The following is a 16010-nucleotide window of genomic DNA, read 5'->3' as shown; positions in this document are numbered from 1 at the left end:
GAGGGAGCTCTTCTTAATATTTTGACACCAAAATCATGTCGATACACCTTACCGACTGCGAGTAAAGCCACCCACGCTTTAACTTGACAGACTGTAAGTGCTGTGTTTGAGGTTTCAATTTAATCTGACGAGATTTTGTAAAAAAAATTTAAATACTCGTTATGCCTCACTACACCCTTACGAATGATTTATTTATTTATAATTAATGACGAAAATAATGTATAAAATTCCAAATTATTTCAACGGATTTATATAGATTATACATTTCTTATTTTAGTTAAATTGACTTTTTAGTATTTGGTATTTCTGAATTAGAAAGATTCGTTATTTTTATAGTTTGTATTCTAAATTCCAAAGAATTTGGAAGATTTTCAGTAATTTTACAGGGGTTTCGATTATTTCATTGAATATTCGTGATTTTAAAGATGTTAAGCTATTTTAACAGATTCCAAAGAATTTAAACTCGATTTTAAGTAATTTCTAGCGAAATTTGGAAAGAAATCACAATAAAATGAATTTTTACGGAATTCCTACAGCCATTCAAAACATTTAACGGGATATTTAGGTAATTCAAGAAATCTCACAAGATATGAAGGATTTTTTTGAATCTCGAACGATTTTAAAGATTTCCAGTGATTTCAAAGATTTCTCCAGATTTGAATATTTTTTTAGAGAACTTTATTGAATACGTTTAGCTTAATTTGTATTAAAGGAATTTCAAATGATATTTGCTTATTTTAATGGATTTTTGCGATTATCAAATATTTAAATAGTTGTTTGGGTACTATTTCCAACATTTTCTAGAGGCCAAGGGATTTCTCCGATTTCGACGATCTCAACGGACATGAAGAAATAAAAAAAATCTATCGAAGGATTTAGAAAATTCTAAGTTATTCATAAGGATTTCAAAGAATTTCAAGAGATGTAAAATGTTTCAAGGTTTTTCGAAGATTTGTGTAGGGTTTCCAAAGATTTAAAAGAATTTAAAAGTATTTAAAAGATTTTAGATAATTTAAAAGTTTGTTATGGATTTCTAGGGAGATTTAGTGAATACATTTAGTTTATTTTGTTCTCAAAGGATTTTGAATCATGTCTACAGTTTTCCGAAAAGTGCTTACCCCCAAATAATTCGAAACTTCGTATGCCCATGTACTTTGACGCGCGGATCATTAAGATAATAATGAAAATACCCGCAAACTGTATTTTCAAGATCAGAACCCCCAAAAAAGTATAAAAATTTCATGTTTTTCAGTTTATTTCAGTCAATAATAAAAATTTACAAAAAAGTTTTGAATAAAACTTGTAGATCTTTAAATAATACTCTTTTCATCTTGAATATATTTATACTCTACGACTGGTGATGGTTTTCGAGAAAATAGAGGAAAAATATGAAAAATCACAGAAATACTGCCAGCCATAGGGTTGCTTTCCCGCCCCCTATGACACGTTGGAAAGGGGGTCGTGCGTGACCTAAGTTACTTCTGAGACTGATCATAGGGGTGTCCTCCCAGTCCATGAGATGTTAGCCTAAGTTATTTCTGTGCCCAGTCATAGGAGTAACTTCCAGCCACCCATGACATGTTGAAAGGGGGTCTTGTATAACCTAAATTATATTTGTGTCCAATCATAGGGGTGCCTTCCCGCCCCCGTGAAACGTTGGAATGGGTCCCGTGTGTGATCTAAGTTATTTCTGTGGCCAGTCATAGGGGTGTCTTCCCGTTCCCCATGAGACGTTGGAAAGGGGGTCGTGTGTGGTCTAAATTATTTCTGTGGGTGCCTTCCCGCTCCCATGAGACGTTGGAATGGGTGCCATGTATAACCTAAGTTATTTCTGTGACTATTCATAGGGGTGCCTTCCCGCCCACATGAGAGGTTGGAAAGAGGGTCGTATATGACCTTAGTTATTTCTGTAGCCAGTCATAGGGGTGCCTTCCAGCCCCCACCCCATGCCATGTTGGAAAGGGGGTCCTGTGTGACCTAAATTATATCTGTGTTAAGACATAGGGGTGCCTTATCGCCCCCATGAAACGTTGAAATGGGTCCCGTGTATGACCTAAGTTATTTCCGTGTCCAGTCATAGGAGTGTCTTCCAGCCTCCATGACACGTTAAAATGAGTGTCGTGTGTGACCTTCGCAATTCTACAATTCTTACCGACATTTCCCTTCTCTCGAAAACTGTCAGTTGTACGGTAAAAACTGATTAAACTTAAAATTATGTCTTTGTTAAAGATCTACAAGTTTTGTTTAAAGCTTTTTTGTAAATTTGGATTATTTACTGAAATAAACCGAAAAACATGACATTTTTAGTTTTTTTGGTATATACAGGTATACGTAGTTTTAAATTAATCGGAGGTCAGCGCTTTTCGGAAGTCCACCCGAAAATAAAACGGTTTTTGTATATATGATCTTTTTAAAGAATCCCTATCCCCTGCCACCGGTCATTAACTCGGGGACCACCCACTTATTTGTTGACAAACTCAGGCCTGTTCAAAGATAAAAGCAATACAAATTTAATATTCTAATTAAAACCCCCTGAATTATTAATTTATATCGGATTAGTACGAACACTTTGTTTCACAAACGGTATTTGATATGCAAATTATTGCTGATACAACTGAAATCAAAATAGATCTCGATCTATCCACGTGATTATAGTTAGCTATAACAGAGCCTTTGTGAAGAACAGACTTTCTTTTTATAGCACTTGCACGATACCAATTTGCTATTTTTAGGTTGACTTCCAGCCAATCCCAATATCGAGCGTCATGATACCTGGTAGGTTTACTCGAGGTAAACAGATTAGTTCTATATCTAAACTAGTATATTGGAGTTGGCTAATGAACGACCAGGAAATAAGAGCAATGACCAATCGGACGAAGAATTCCAAAGACACTTTTTTGTGAACTACCAATGCGGAATAATTTAATAGATTTTAATATAATTATGCTTTATAAATATAATATAGGTGTATATGTTCAGTATTTTCATTATGGTGGAAATGAAGAAAAGCCAGAGGAGTGACGATTCAATACGTGACCTTAAATTCCACCCTCAAAGCAAATAAACTCTTAGCATTATCCATTATTCTGAATGCTTTCAGGGTTTTGAATATCCCACGCTCAACGTCACGCGTGACGTAAATGCAGGATCTTTATTCAAAATGTCGGTTATTTATCAAACCAGAGATAATATTTATATTTTTTGTATATTTTATTTTTAACATATTTCACAACAAATAATATAATAGTTAGGATTTTACCTTCATTTAGTTTATAGTAAAAATGATGAAAGCATTTTAATTAAATCAGTTAAATAGAGTCGCAGCATAATTATTTTTTTAAGTTAACATTGTTCAGGCATATGTATAATTTAATTTCAATTTAAAATTCATCAATCTAAATTTGAAAAATGGTTTAATAATGAAATTTCTATAATTCAGAACGGATGAAAATTGCCCTGAATTCTATGGAATTTATCGTAAAATCTTTGGAAATATTTAGAATTCAATTAAGTTCACATTAAAATAAATCTAAAAAGAACATTAAAATCCGAAATCATTTTCCAGAAGACAATGCCAGACATAAAGATTATTGAACTTTAAAAACCATTTTTTTACTTTCCCTAAGTAACAGGATGTCGAATTTTTTACATTTTCTATTGCAGTCTTTTTATTTGAAAGTTTTACACACTTTCTACTTAAAATTATGTAATTTTTTAGATAGTCAGCTTGAAACTGTGGAAATTTATAATGTCCGAATATAAAAAGATTCAAGTTTAAAATTTTAAATGAATGATGGCAATACAGAACTCGATAACCAGCAAAGACGAAATTTTTCAGAAACATTCTGTAACACAACATCACCGTTTAAAGATAAAACAAAAGTCCGCTTCGGAACTGACATTTTGCTAAATTGAGGCCAAGAGTTTTATTCAGCAAAGTTATCCAGTTTCGAGGAAATAGATGTACAGGTTGAAAATCTCAAAACAGAGGGTTCACAAATTGGACAGCGATAACAAATTAAAACTTGCTATACTAAAATACTAGGGTAAATTGTCACTGATACTTAAATCACATTTTTCTTGTCTTACTATATGAAAAGATATCATAAAATAACATAAAATATTTTATTATATATTTTATTATAGATAACATAAAATTTAATTTTTTTAAATTTTGTATGTTATAACCCATTTTTAGATAAAATTTGATTATCCAGTTGTGTATTGTCACCTTTTAAACCATTCACATTTTCTATTTGAAAATTTGAATATTGAATGACTTTAATCATTACTTAAATATTTTTTTAAATTTTAAATGGTTTTTTCCGATCAATGAATTAGGATTGCTATAATTTCTATTCTTTAATTTAAAGCGCTTTGAACTTTAGATTGCATACACATATTAATTTATAATGAATAGTCCACGTCTTACGTCAATCTTTTTAATTACAACACATATCCCACTTTCATTAAAACTTCGAATTATAGCATTTCATAAATTGAAATCCCAAATTGAAGAATATCCTATCACATTCTTTGCGAAACTGAAATTCTAATTAAAGGTTGCTCTCTTTTGATTTTGTATCAAATTCTAATTTTTAAACCGCTGTTTAAATGATCCACCTATTTTTATTTATTTTAAACTAAATATTTCTTGTTGACATATTTAATTATAATTTTCTAGAATCCTCTGAAGTACTTTCTTTCGAAACGATTTATTCTAAATGTCCTATTAATTAATATTAGTTTTATGTAACTATTTTTTAATTTTTACAATTTCTTGTCTTCCTTCAAAATTGAATTTGAAGAAAAGCTAAAAAAATAAAAGAGTGTGTGATTCCGTGAAAAGAGTTTAAAAAAGGCCACACCATGCCTAATATAAAGGCTCGTATAAATGCCATAAGAGAAGCTGCATTGCTTACGTTGCTTGGGGAATTCAATTTTCTAAAAAGGCGCCATGGCGATATTGTCCATAGGAAGTAAAACCTCACCACGACAGTGATGCACCCTCGTAAACATGTACAAGATATTCTATCTGCATAACACTTACCACCTTTAAATCTGCGTACATTCACTCTAACTTTATTTTACAACTTGACACAAAATTTTAATGTGTCACAAAGTAGATCAACAAAGTAGATTTTTGTTGATGGTGGGCTACTTTACCGACCTAGACTGGTAAAAGGCACTTTACAGTCAGCGGGAAACACGAATTAGGTCGGCGCGCACGCACGTTCGTCACTTCGACCCACGCGCACTGCTCTGCGCGGTACTTCTCCCTTTAAACTAACCTCAAACCTGAGTCGTACTATCGTCTGAAAACTCGGAAAACATACTCTTATTACATAAAATGTCGTGTGTACCAAGGCAGCGAAGCGTTTTTACGATCTCGCGTATTTGCAAAAACTCGTCCATTCGTCGGCTTCAACTCGTTTCTCCACTCACGCTTAGCTGTAAACACACTATTTCGCTTCCAGTTTTAGGTAGAAAGTATAATTTTACTTTTAGTTCCAATTTATTGATAATTGCTGAATGGAAATCATTGATTGATCAGTAATGTCTCAAAAAGTCGACAAAAATGCATATTTAATTTTCTATTAAACTAGATTTATAGTTTCGCTCGCCTCTTTCTTGAATTATTGCTACATTCCGGATTTTCATAAACCAATCAAAAAATGTAAAATGTGTTTTTGAACGCGAAGGAACATTTTAAAGAAACTAATATTTTTAAACATATTATTGAAGTTGACAAATGACAGCAAATTCACAATTTTTCTTCTTATTGGAGAAACTTCACTTCTTGCCTGAATAAGAATACTAGCAATTATATCATTGTTATTAAACATTTTTGCGAACGAATTCACTTGTATCGTATTTTTAACCCGAAAATGCTGTTTCTGCGCGATCCTTTATTTTCGTCTAAAGAAAAATATCGTGACGCAAAAGATATAACAATAATTTTTAATATTTTAAGTTCAAAAAAGATGAATTTTTAACTACATATATCTATTTTCAACTAAAATAATGAATCTTCAACCATTAAGATTAATTTTTTACCAATAAGGACGAAATTTCAACCAAATAGTTCAATTTTCAACTAAAAAATATCAATTTCTAACCAAAAGTAGAATAAAGAAATTTACTGTTAAAGAATACAGTTATTTCCGACTAAAATAGATAAATGGTAAACAAAATTAGATAGTTGATATTTCAGCAAAAAATAGAATAGTTAAATTTTCAAATTTGAAGAAATGAATTTTCAACCAAAGAAATGAATTTTCAATTAAAACGATGAATTTTTAACCAAAAATATTTTTTTTTTAAAGAAGGAGTTCAACTGAAAATTTTAATTTCAAGTTTTAATGCAAATTTCAAGGTGAATTTCAAACGTAGACGAATAATTTTCTATTAAAAAGACGAATTTTCAACAAAATATTTGAGTCATCAACCAAAAAAGATTAATTTTCAACAAAATAATTACATTTTTAACGGTAAATGATTAAACTTCTTACACAACAGATGAAACTGCAGACCAAAAATACGAATTTTCCACAAAAATTTTGATTTTAAGCAAAGAAAAATTTTTCAGTCAAAAAAGAAAAAAAATAACCAAATTATAGAATTTTTAAATAAAAAAGACGAATTTTTTACAAAACAATTAAATTTTCAACAAAAAAGTTAGTTCTCTACACAAATAGTTGAATTTATAACCCAAACACAAATTTCATGGTCGACAAAATAACAATGTTCTATGACTAAAAGAAGATACTAGTAAATTTGTTTATAGCATTAACTATTGACGTTGAATGTTCATTTCTTGTGTCTTCGTTCTTGTGCAATAATGAGTAGAAATGCGATGTAAATAATTTTCTTTATAACAATTATTTATAACTCAAATAAAAAGTTAGAAATGAGACCTCTGAAACTTTTTCAAACACAAAATCTAGTTTCGCCAAAACAATATCTTACGTCGACAACTTTGTTAACTTATTTTTTGTTTCAATTAGGAGGGAAAAATTAAATTTTGAAAATTACTTATTGAAAACTAATGTTCACGCGTTTTAAGGAAATTATTTAGTTAAACATCAAAGGTATTACGGTATAAAAAAGAGATATAGAAAGAACCCCAAAGTCATTTATAGCATAAGGATACGAATTTTTTGAATCCAGCACCGATATATAAATATTTTCTATTAAAATGTGTATTATGTACACATTATGTGTGTATTATTATGTATTATTATGTGTATTATATAAAATGTGTATTATAAACAACAAAGTAAGAATTTTGTCGGTCTGAATGGAATAATCTATTTTATTTGTGAAACAAAACCGCCTGCCGTGTCGTTAAGACCCTTTTCTACTTGGTCTGACTAGAAAGAACATCTACTACTTACTATAACTCCCGGCGCGTACAAAACAGATATACATTTTAACAATAAGTAAGTACCTAAGGTCACCTCATGGTTAGTATACAAAACTCCAACCCATATGCAGTATTATCATTCTAATCATAGCAGATTGACCTTAGTTAAAGTTTCTGGATAGCTTGATCGACGTCAAGCGTCATTGATCGCGTGCCGTATGAAATCGATCTCTCCTCAGCTCTGACAAAGGGCTGCAGTTGCCCGGATCGATAGACACTTGTTTTCAGTATAAATTTACAAATCAAGATATTATAACTGAATACTTTATTCGAGCCTTCAACTGTCAACTAGATGCAGTACTGACAGTCCCAATACTGTGACACAAATCAGGGTGGCGAAGAAAAACTATCAAAAAGCCAAAAAACGCCCCCCCCCCCTCGTTTGTGAAAAAAGATTTCCGGTCACTGAAATTTTAAAACATCTCAATTTTTCTTTTAAATGTATTCAAAATTAAAATACAAATATAAGTATTCACATCAAAACTCTTCTGAATTCGCAGCATTACACATTGTTAATTAAAACATTTAATATTTCGAATTTTAAATGCAAACTTTCCCTAATACACAATTACAAACTTGAATTTCAATAAAGATTTCATAGCAATGACTTGTAAATTATATAACTCAAAATAACACACAACAACAATTATGGATAATCACCAAATGAATATCACTTAAAAATGTTCTTTTCTTTAGTATCTGAACCTTAAGCGTTTCAGGTTGAACATTTTGTAACTGGCAATTGGAAACCTGCAAAAATGGACATTTTCAAATATAACATTTTAATTTAGATTTTCCTACTAAAAATGTATAACATTTTCCATCTTAAAAAAATTCGAATTTTTAACTTTCAAAACTAAACTCATTTCATGTTAACAATGTATAATTATTTTAAACCCTATGAAACTTAAAATTAGAATTAGGAAATTCTTCAAAAAATTGAAATCAAATCAAATTTAATTAAATTTAGAAATTCGCTTGCTTAGAATTCATATACAATTTTCATTTATTCAAAAAGAATGTTTTTGGATTAATTATAACGCATAAAGTTTAATAACAAGTTAATAAAAGCAGTGAAAAAATTGGTTATATACAGAGGTGTTGTCCTACAAAAAAGAAGTGGCCTAGTGGTGCTTTCATAGAAACTTTGACTTAGGATGGAAACTTAGAGAATAAGTTATAGATGTGGTCTCTACTTAGGAAATTGAATTCTTGAAAAGTACCAAAAACTTAACCAATATATCTTGAAATTTACCGAAAATTTCTATATGTTTAACCGAAAAATTAAGAAAATCATTGGAAAGTTTTTGGCATTTTATGGTAACTATTGTGATTTCATTACTATTCATATGAAGCCATACTTGCACAAGATAATTTGTTTGATTTAACCAAACAGTTTCATTAACTACACTTAACATACTGAAAGCCAGTTTGCGCGACGAAAAGTGTCAGAAAGATCGTGCGCCATGTCGTGAATTTACGAAAAAATGAGTGCTAGGTACACCAGGCACTCACAGTATCAAATCAACTATATCAACTATACAAATTAATTCGTTGTGTTTTCTAAATATAACCAAAGGTTTATTTGAGCTGACCAGATTTTTTGGTTTCAACAAAGTAGGTTGAACAAACTGTTTTGTTGAGTCAACTCAATCTTTTCTCTGAGTGCGGGCAATCTAACTTCGAAATTCATAATAACACCAATTGATGAAAGAATCACAAACAAGTGCATAGAAAAAGCCCTTCTGTCTATGGTGAAACTTCGGCTCTTTCTATACATTTTTTACGACCGTTAATACGATTGTTAATCCAACCAAATATTTAGTTAGATCAACCAACATATTTGATTGGATGAAATCAAAAATTTGGTTGTATCAAACAAAATATTTATTATAACAAACCAAACTTTCATTGATTGACCATATAGCAATGTATTTATTTGTTTGATCCAACCAAATTTTTGTTGAATCAACCGAACTGTTTTCTGAGTGTGTCCTTAATACATTATACAGTACTCTTCTTTATTTTTTAGGAAAACCTAATATTGTGAATTTTCGTTTTTGAGACAAAAAAATCTCTTTTCTCACCAAGGCGCGGACTCAGATTTAATCTACAAAAAAAATCAAGAGAAAAAACTATGGAATTTTGAATAAATTGACATTGAATATTTTCAGAAAAAAACACCATTTAGTCTCTTTGAACTTTTTAAAATGTACCAACTATATTAAAAGATATTACACTTTTAACAAAAATGAGAATATTTTTTTGATAATCTGCGTTTTAATTTTTTTAATCTAAATACTCATAGCATTGCTAAACAAATTTTTTGTCAAGTCGGTAAGAAACGTATCGTTTTATACCCTTTAAAACCCAACCAATTTTAGTGAGAAATAATTGTCTGACTTAAGCATAGACTGCCTGCGTCATTTTAAATGAACCTGGTCAATAGAATCAATGCACAACTTGGGAAAATCCCACACTCATGAATCACTAAAGTCAGAAACTTCCGAAACATAATATATGCTATAATCCATTGTCATAACTTTATTTATGCAAATTCAAATGATTTCGGCGTGCTTCCGTCGGTATTTCAGTAGTACAGTATTATATTTGCCTGCGGGACGCCAATCTTCGAAAATCGTACATGTGCGACTCTCCGAGCTATTGCGCAGGCATACACGTACGATTTTCGAAGATTGGCGTCCCGCAGACAAATAAACCATTATACTAATTCGATTAAACATAAGCCCTTTTCGCGTATTTAGTTTTATTTTGACTTAAACGCTACTTGGGCTCCTTTTTGACAAAGGTTGACTAAGGGCTTCAACTACTGTTAATTTGGGCTTTATATTTTTCAAAATTTAATACAAATTTTTATTTGCAAAATTAAAATCTTGAATTAGAAACGTTTCCATTTTTTAGAATTTGCATTGAAAACTTATTGATAAATAAGAAACATTTCGTAATTTTTTATTTAAAAGAGAAAAATGAAAAATTATAAGATCTAAAAATTAAATTTTTCAAATAAATCCCTCAAAATCAAACAAGAATTAAGCATTATAAACTAAATAATTTTCAGTTTATAAAAATATTATAAAGTAAATTATCTTTTATCTATCAGTCGCCATTATTTCATATGATATCAAGTGGCAATTAAGTTATTCACTTAAGATAGTATAAATATGGAAAGTCCGGTCTTCAAAATAAAATGAAAACATAAAAAGTGTTTACCTGTCCAATTTTTTTTCAAGTGAATTAGTTGAAAAATATATAGCCAGTTGTTTGTTTAAAAATATGGATGTAGTGCAATTGTAGAAAATATTTTAATCTACAATTACTCGAAAACGAAGGGGGGTATGAAAAAAGATAATATAGCGAAATTATTCCTGGAAAAATTCCTTACCGAAGTAACCCATTTATAATTGTTGATATAACTTCACTTTATTCAAAAAATTGAGTTTTCAATTCTAATGTAAATTTCTTTTTTCCTAATTTCTTTTTCGCGACATCATTATTTTAAGTAGAAAAGCTAAGCACGTACTCATACCCATGTGTTTTTTGACAATACAAACTTCTTATTCGAAGATAACATTTTAAAAAATAAAAAAAACTATCTTCAGACATCGCAGTTACAAAATCAAGAAAAAAACTTTTTTTGTTCGCACCTTTGGGTTGCAGTCTTTTCAACGGAACCGTAGACTAGATAATCCTTTTGCCAACTGAAAATTTGAAAAATACACTTTCATTTCTCTGTACACGCGAGCTTTAATTCAACTTCCATAAAAGATACTTCGGTATAGGTGTGAAGTCTACCTTAAAATAACAAGACCTCTAGATCTATATATTATCACTGGTCAAGGAAGCTCAATTCAGAAAGCTACCAACCCAAATACCCAAACACCCAGATATACGTCTTCCACCCAATTATCAGAATCATTAGGATAATACACGTCCTTTGAATCAGAAGGAGAGTTTACCGAAAGCTAGTCCGAAATTCTCGTCTCCTGGACACCTCATTCCATATCCTGCAAACTACCCTAGAATAGGAAATAGGCTGAACGGCTTCCCTTCGACAGAAGGAGAAATTGAGCAAATGGCGAGCATAATTGGAGTAATCGCTAGAAGGGTGAATATGCCAGGGGTAGTTCACGGGTGGGGAGGGGGAGAGAATGAAGGAGCGGGTTAGGTAAGGCGGTTGAAACCATGACGCAAGTCCTGTTGGGAGGGAGGCAGGTTGGTTGGCAGGTTCGTTGGTTGGTAGTCTGTAGAGTCATAGTCGAGTGTAGCCAAGCAACGCGCAATGACCACAGTTTCTAACGATACGGTACCACGCTCAGACAGGTTGTCCTTTCCCACTTCCTGACCCAACGTCTCTTTTTCAAATTAAAGAAGGAAAAAACTCTTATCAGAGAAATGTATGACCATCCCCAAAACATGGGTTGAGGATGCTCCTTTTCCTTCTAAATGATACCATATCATATATGGTGTCAACAAAGAGAGAGAGAGAGAGCCAATAATAATGTCACTTTATGGTGACCACGTGAAACTTGATTTACCCAGTGATTGCTGATTTATAAAGAGTGGTGCAAAAAGTGTTGATGATAGGTGTAACAAAAGAAAAGGTAAGAATCTTCTGTTGATGTTATTTTCCTCGTTGATGACAACTTTCTTTCTTTGATCTTCTATTTTTGAATCTAGCATTTTTTAAGCACTTTAAAAATGCCAGTTATAATTCGAGATAGAGATTTAAGGAAAACCTAATTGGATCTAATAAATATGTATGACTGACAGAATTGTATCTGAAATTTATCAGGAATGCAATAGATGCAAAGGAATATCGATTTCCTATTGAACCTTCGCGCAAAATTCGTCCGATGTAAATCTGATCTATTTACATATTCTTTTATTTTCCTTTTTTATGAGACCTATCGATCTTGGAAAGTTTTTGGACTAAGTGTTGGCCAATATTTTGGGAAAAGCCCTTTATGTCATAAAAATCTCGTGTTTCGACGTCACTCCTATATCATATTTCGGCATCTTATATCTTTCTATTTATTCTATATAGACGCAAAAAAGAGATTACAACATTATTTTTTCTTTTATCATTATGAAAATAAGGAAAATACCTTTTAATAGCGCGAAACCGCATGGCGGAGTAGAGAAAGTGGGTTTAGGGTTGCGGTTGCCAAAAAAACACATCAGCTATACGAAAATGTTGTGTCGACGAGTATGACCGTCGCGAGTCTAGGGTTACCTAGGATAGTGATCTCGGGTATAGTAAACTGGCATATGCCAAAGTTAGCGATATTACGTGTACCAACCGCAACTAGCCGGGGTGAACTACTTTTCTCAATTATTAATAAAAAAGAGACCAAGGTCAAGTTGCATTCAGTCGATTCATTCAACGCCACTTAATGTGTAATTATGCATTTTGGATATTAAAATATTAGTCTAGATTTAAATATTAGTAAATTAATTGAATGTTAACAGTTCTGCCAATTGTTCTACATACAAAATTAAATAGCAAATGTTAAATAAAAAAGTGTACTAGACTTTAGGTTACTTTATCAGAATAATATTTGTTAGATCTCCGTTTATGAATGTAACTGAAGTTCCGAACGTTCAAATGAACGAAACTTTTTACTGATAATTATGAAAACTATAAAAAGGGCTAAAATGCAGTTGGAACAATATTGATGGATAAAATAAAATCGGGGAGGAATATTTCGTTCATTTGAACTTTCGGAACTTCAGCTACATCTGAGAGAAAAGTTTTCTGTAAAAATGGAATGAATAACTGAAAATAAATTTTGCACCCTGTTTATAAGATTGTGAGATTTCTAGAAATGCAGCCTTTTCTTATTATGCAGGAGTGTATTGCTCTCAGAAAAAGAAACGATTACTCTGAACGTCATGCATGTTGTTGAATCATATACTAAAAGTAACAAGTTTACAATCGATTTATTCCTGCCAGAAGGTATAGTCGAGTGACCAGTTAACATGAATTTGCTACCTTGTAAACGTTTTTTGTAAGAAGAAATTTAAGAATATTATTCAGCTCAGAAAATAAGATTCGTATTGAGCCAGGAAATTCGAATCTTGAACTTTAAATGCGAAATTGAATTTAAGGGCATGTACCAGAGTGTGACGATATTGTATTGAAATTTTTGGAAATGGTTCAAAATATATATGATTACGTCTCTCTGGCCTATTTGAATTTACACTTTCTTTAAATAGTGCAATTGTGTTAATTTTTAATAAAAATAATAAAAATAATTTTTAATAAAATTACATTATAGCAACAAAATACATAAAAACTGAAATAGGTCAGAAAGATTTGCCTTTATATATTTTTAAAAAATTTTCCAAAATTTCGGGAAAATATATTAAATTTTCTTAATATAAAGATGCGGAAAATAATAACATGCAATGATTGGTCACGTGACAGACTGTCACATGCCCTTAAACGATAAAAAAGAAACGGACAAATTAATATGAAATTTTAGAGAGATGTTAATAAAAATATTATGGAATCTAATCCTTAGAAATAAATTATTCGGTACATATTTTTCCCAATGACTAATGAGTAAAAACAAATAAAATTGTGCAACGAAATACTGTTCTAAGAAACTATACATATATCAATTTCCTATTTTCAACTGATATTTGTTGAGAACATTTCAAAACTTCAAATAAATCAAATTCTCATTAAAGCCATTAACGGAAATTCATAAACTTAACGCTAATGGGGGGAGGGGGTAGCAGACTTCGTGGTGTTTTGTGTTATTAAAAATATAAGTATAAATATGCGTTAGCATTTTTTGAAATGCTTTTTCAAAGTAGTGTTTTTATTTACTGGCAGCCAACATATTATGTTTTTAGATATTTGACTAAGATATCAATCATACGTACTCGTATGTATTTAAATATATTTATATTTATAATTGACAGATATTTGTATTTTGTTTCGTCAGAAGTTTGTCCAAATTAAAAGGAGGATGGGGTCAAATTTGTTTACGAAAGTTAGTTACACTACATCCAAATTTTATTAGAAATTCAAATAAATTTGAGAGAAATTCGCCGGAAAAAAGGTAAATCAGACTAAATTCACTGTGATTTCAAAGTATTTCAAAAAGAATTAACTGAATTCCAGTGAATTCAAATTATTTCAAGGAAACCAAAATAAATTCAGTAAGAATTAAGCTGAACGCGAAATTATTGCAAGCCCAACTTATTCAAAAAGTTCAAATTGAATTAATTTAATTTTAAACCAAATTGATCTAAATGTTACGAATTTGAAGAAGAATTATACTCAATTCAATTTGAATTTTAAGGAAATTCAAGCGAATTCAACATGAATGCTAAACAATGTCAGTGTATTCAAGTCAGTGAGAACGAATTTAACTTAGGTCAAATAAAGTCAAGTTCAATTTAAATGAATTTAACTAAATTTAATTAATATAAATCAATACATCGGCTAAAAATATTAGGTCACTACAAAAAGTCTTTCTATTAACTCTTAAACAAGCATTTTTTGTCGTCATCTTTATTCCCTGGTTCTGATAATGATAAAAAATTATGAAATAATTTTCTTATTTGACCAATGCTAGAATTTTTCAAATTTTTCAAAAACGGTTCAAGTTGGGTCTGTCGATAGAATAACACATCAACTCTTTTTTAAAAATTTTTCCTTAGCTTTTGAGGTAAATTTTAAACGAGCGTGAAGTATCAGACCAAAATAAAAAAATAATAGTCTTTTATATATTTGAAAAGCATAGATAATAATATAATGTCTATACTGTAACGGAAAAATAGAGTTTATTTTTACACATTAATTATGAAATTCAAATATTAAAATTAAACCTCTTTAATTCTACAGAATCAACATTAAAACATAAAATGCTGCGTTCCAAGTAGGATCTATATTTAATCTCAAATATTTGACTGCCATAACCAAATTTTACATTTCTTACCAAAGATGAAAGTTGAACTTATTTATCTATGAAAAATTTTTCCAAAACTCTCATCGCATGAAAAATTCGAAGCAGAATATTAAACAAAACGCAAAAAAATCTCAGAACTCGTAGTTAGAATTGATAAATCACAGCTCCTGTTCCAATTAAAAACTTCTCCAATGAGATTTTCTCTAATTCGAATTAATGAAAACGCTTTCCGTGTTCCCTTTTATACAAATAATAAGTTGTCGTTTTAAAACCAAGTAAAAAGACCCAACTTGGGAAAATTTCCGACTGTTTATTCAAATACTCCTCTCGTTTGACGTTAAGCTGGATGCAAGCACGAGTGCAAATTTCACACAAGAAAGCAAAGTAATTAAACTAGGAAAGGCGAGTCACACTGACACACAGTGGACAACAATTAACTAAATTAAGTTTGACACGAGAATTAATTAATTTGAATTACAATCGAATATTTTGAAATAAATCATCAACGAAGGAGAACTTAACAGTTTTCACGACGAGCAAGGCAAAAATGTATCTTCATTTTGCTTCAGATTAACACCTGAACTTGCTAATTTCATAACCAATGCAACATACTACTTTATAGCATCATATAATATTTAAAA

General features: G+C 30.6%; 2 protein-coding genes across 3 annotated transcripts in view; one reads left to right on the top strand and one right to left on the bottom strand.

Moving 5' to 3' along the window:
• LOC117168466 (probable beta-hexosaminidase fdl) overlaps positions 1 to 16010 on the bottom strand; it is a 92681-nt gene that overhangs the window by 27799 nt on the left and 48872 nt on the right. The window lies entirely within an intron of this gene.
• The window catches only part of LOC117168468, a 13689-nt gene continuing 9368 nt past the window's right edge, over positions 11690 to 16010 (top strand). Inside the window, exon 1 of the mRNA XM_033354144.1 lies at positions 11690 to 12048. The gene's annotated coding sequence lies outside the window, so the exon portion shown is untranslated. The remainder of the gene's footprint in view (positions 12049 to 16010) is intronic.

The sequence above is a fragment of the Belonocnema kinseyi genome, chromosome 2 (genome assembly GCF_010883055.1).
Source record: "Belonocnema kinseyi isolate 2016_QV_RU_SX_M_011 chromosome 2, B_treatae_v1, whole genome shotgun sequence".
NCBI classification, from domain to species: domain Eukaryota; kingdom Metazoa; phylum Arthropoda; class Insecta; order Hymenoptera; family Cynipidae; genus Belonocnema; species Belonocnema kinseyi.
Note: the sequence above shows the minus strand (reverse complement) of the source record. Positions and strands in the feature narration are given on the sequence as shown.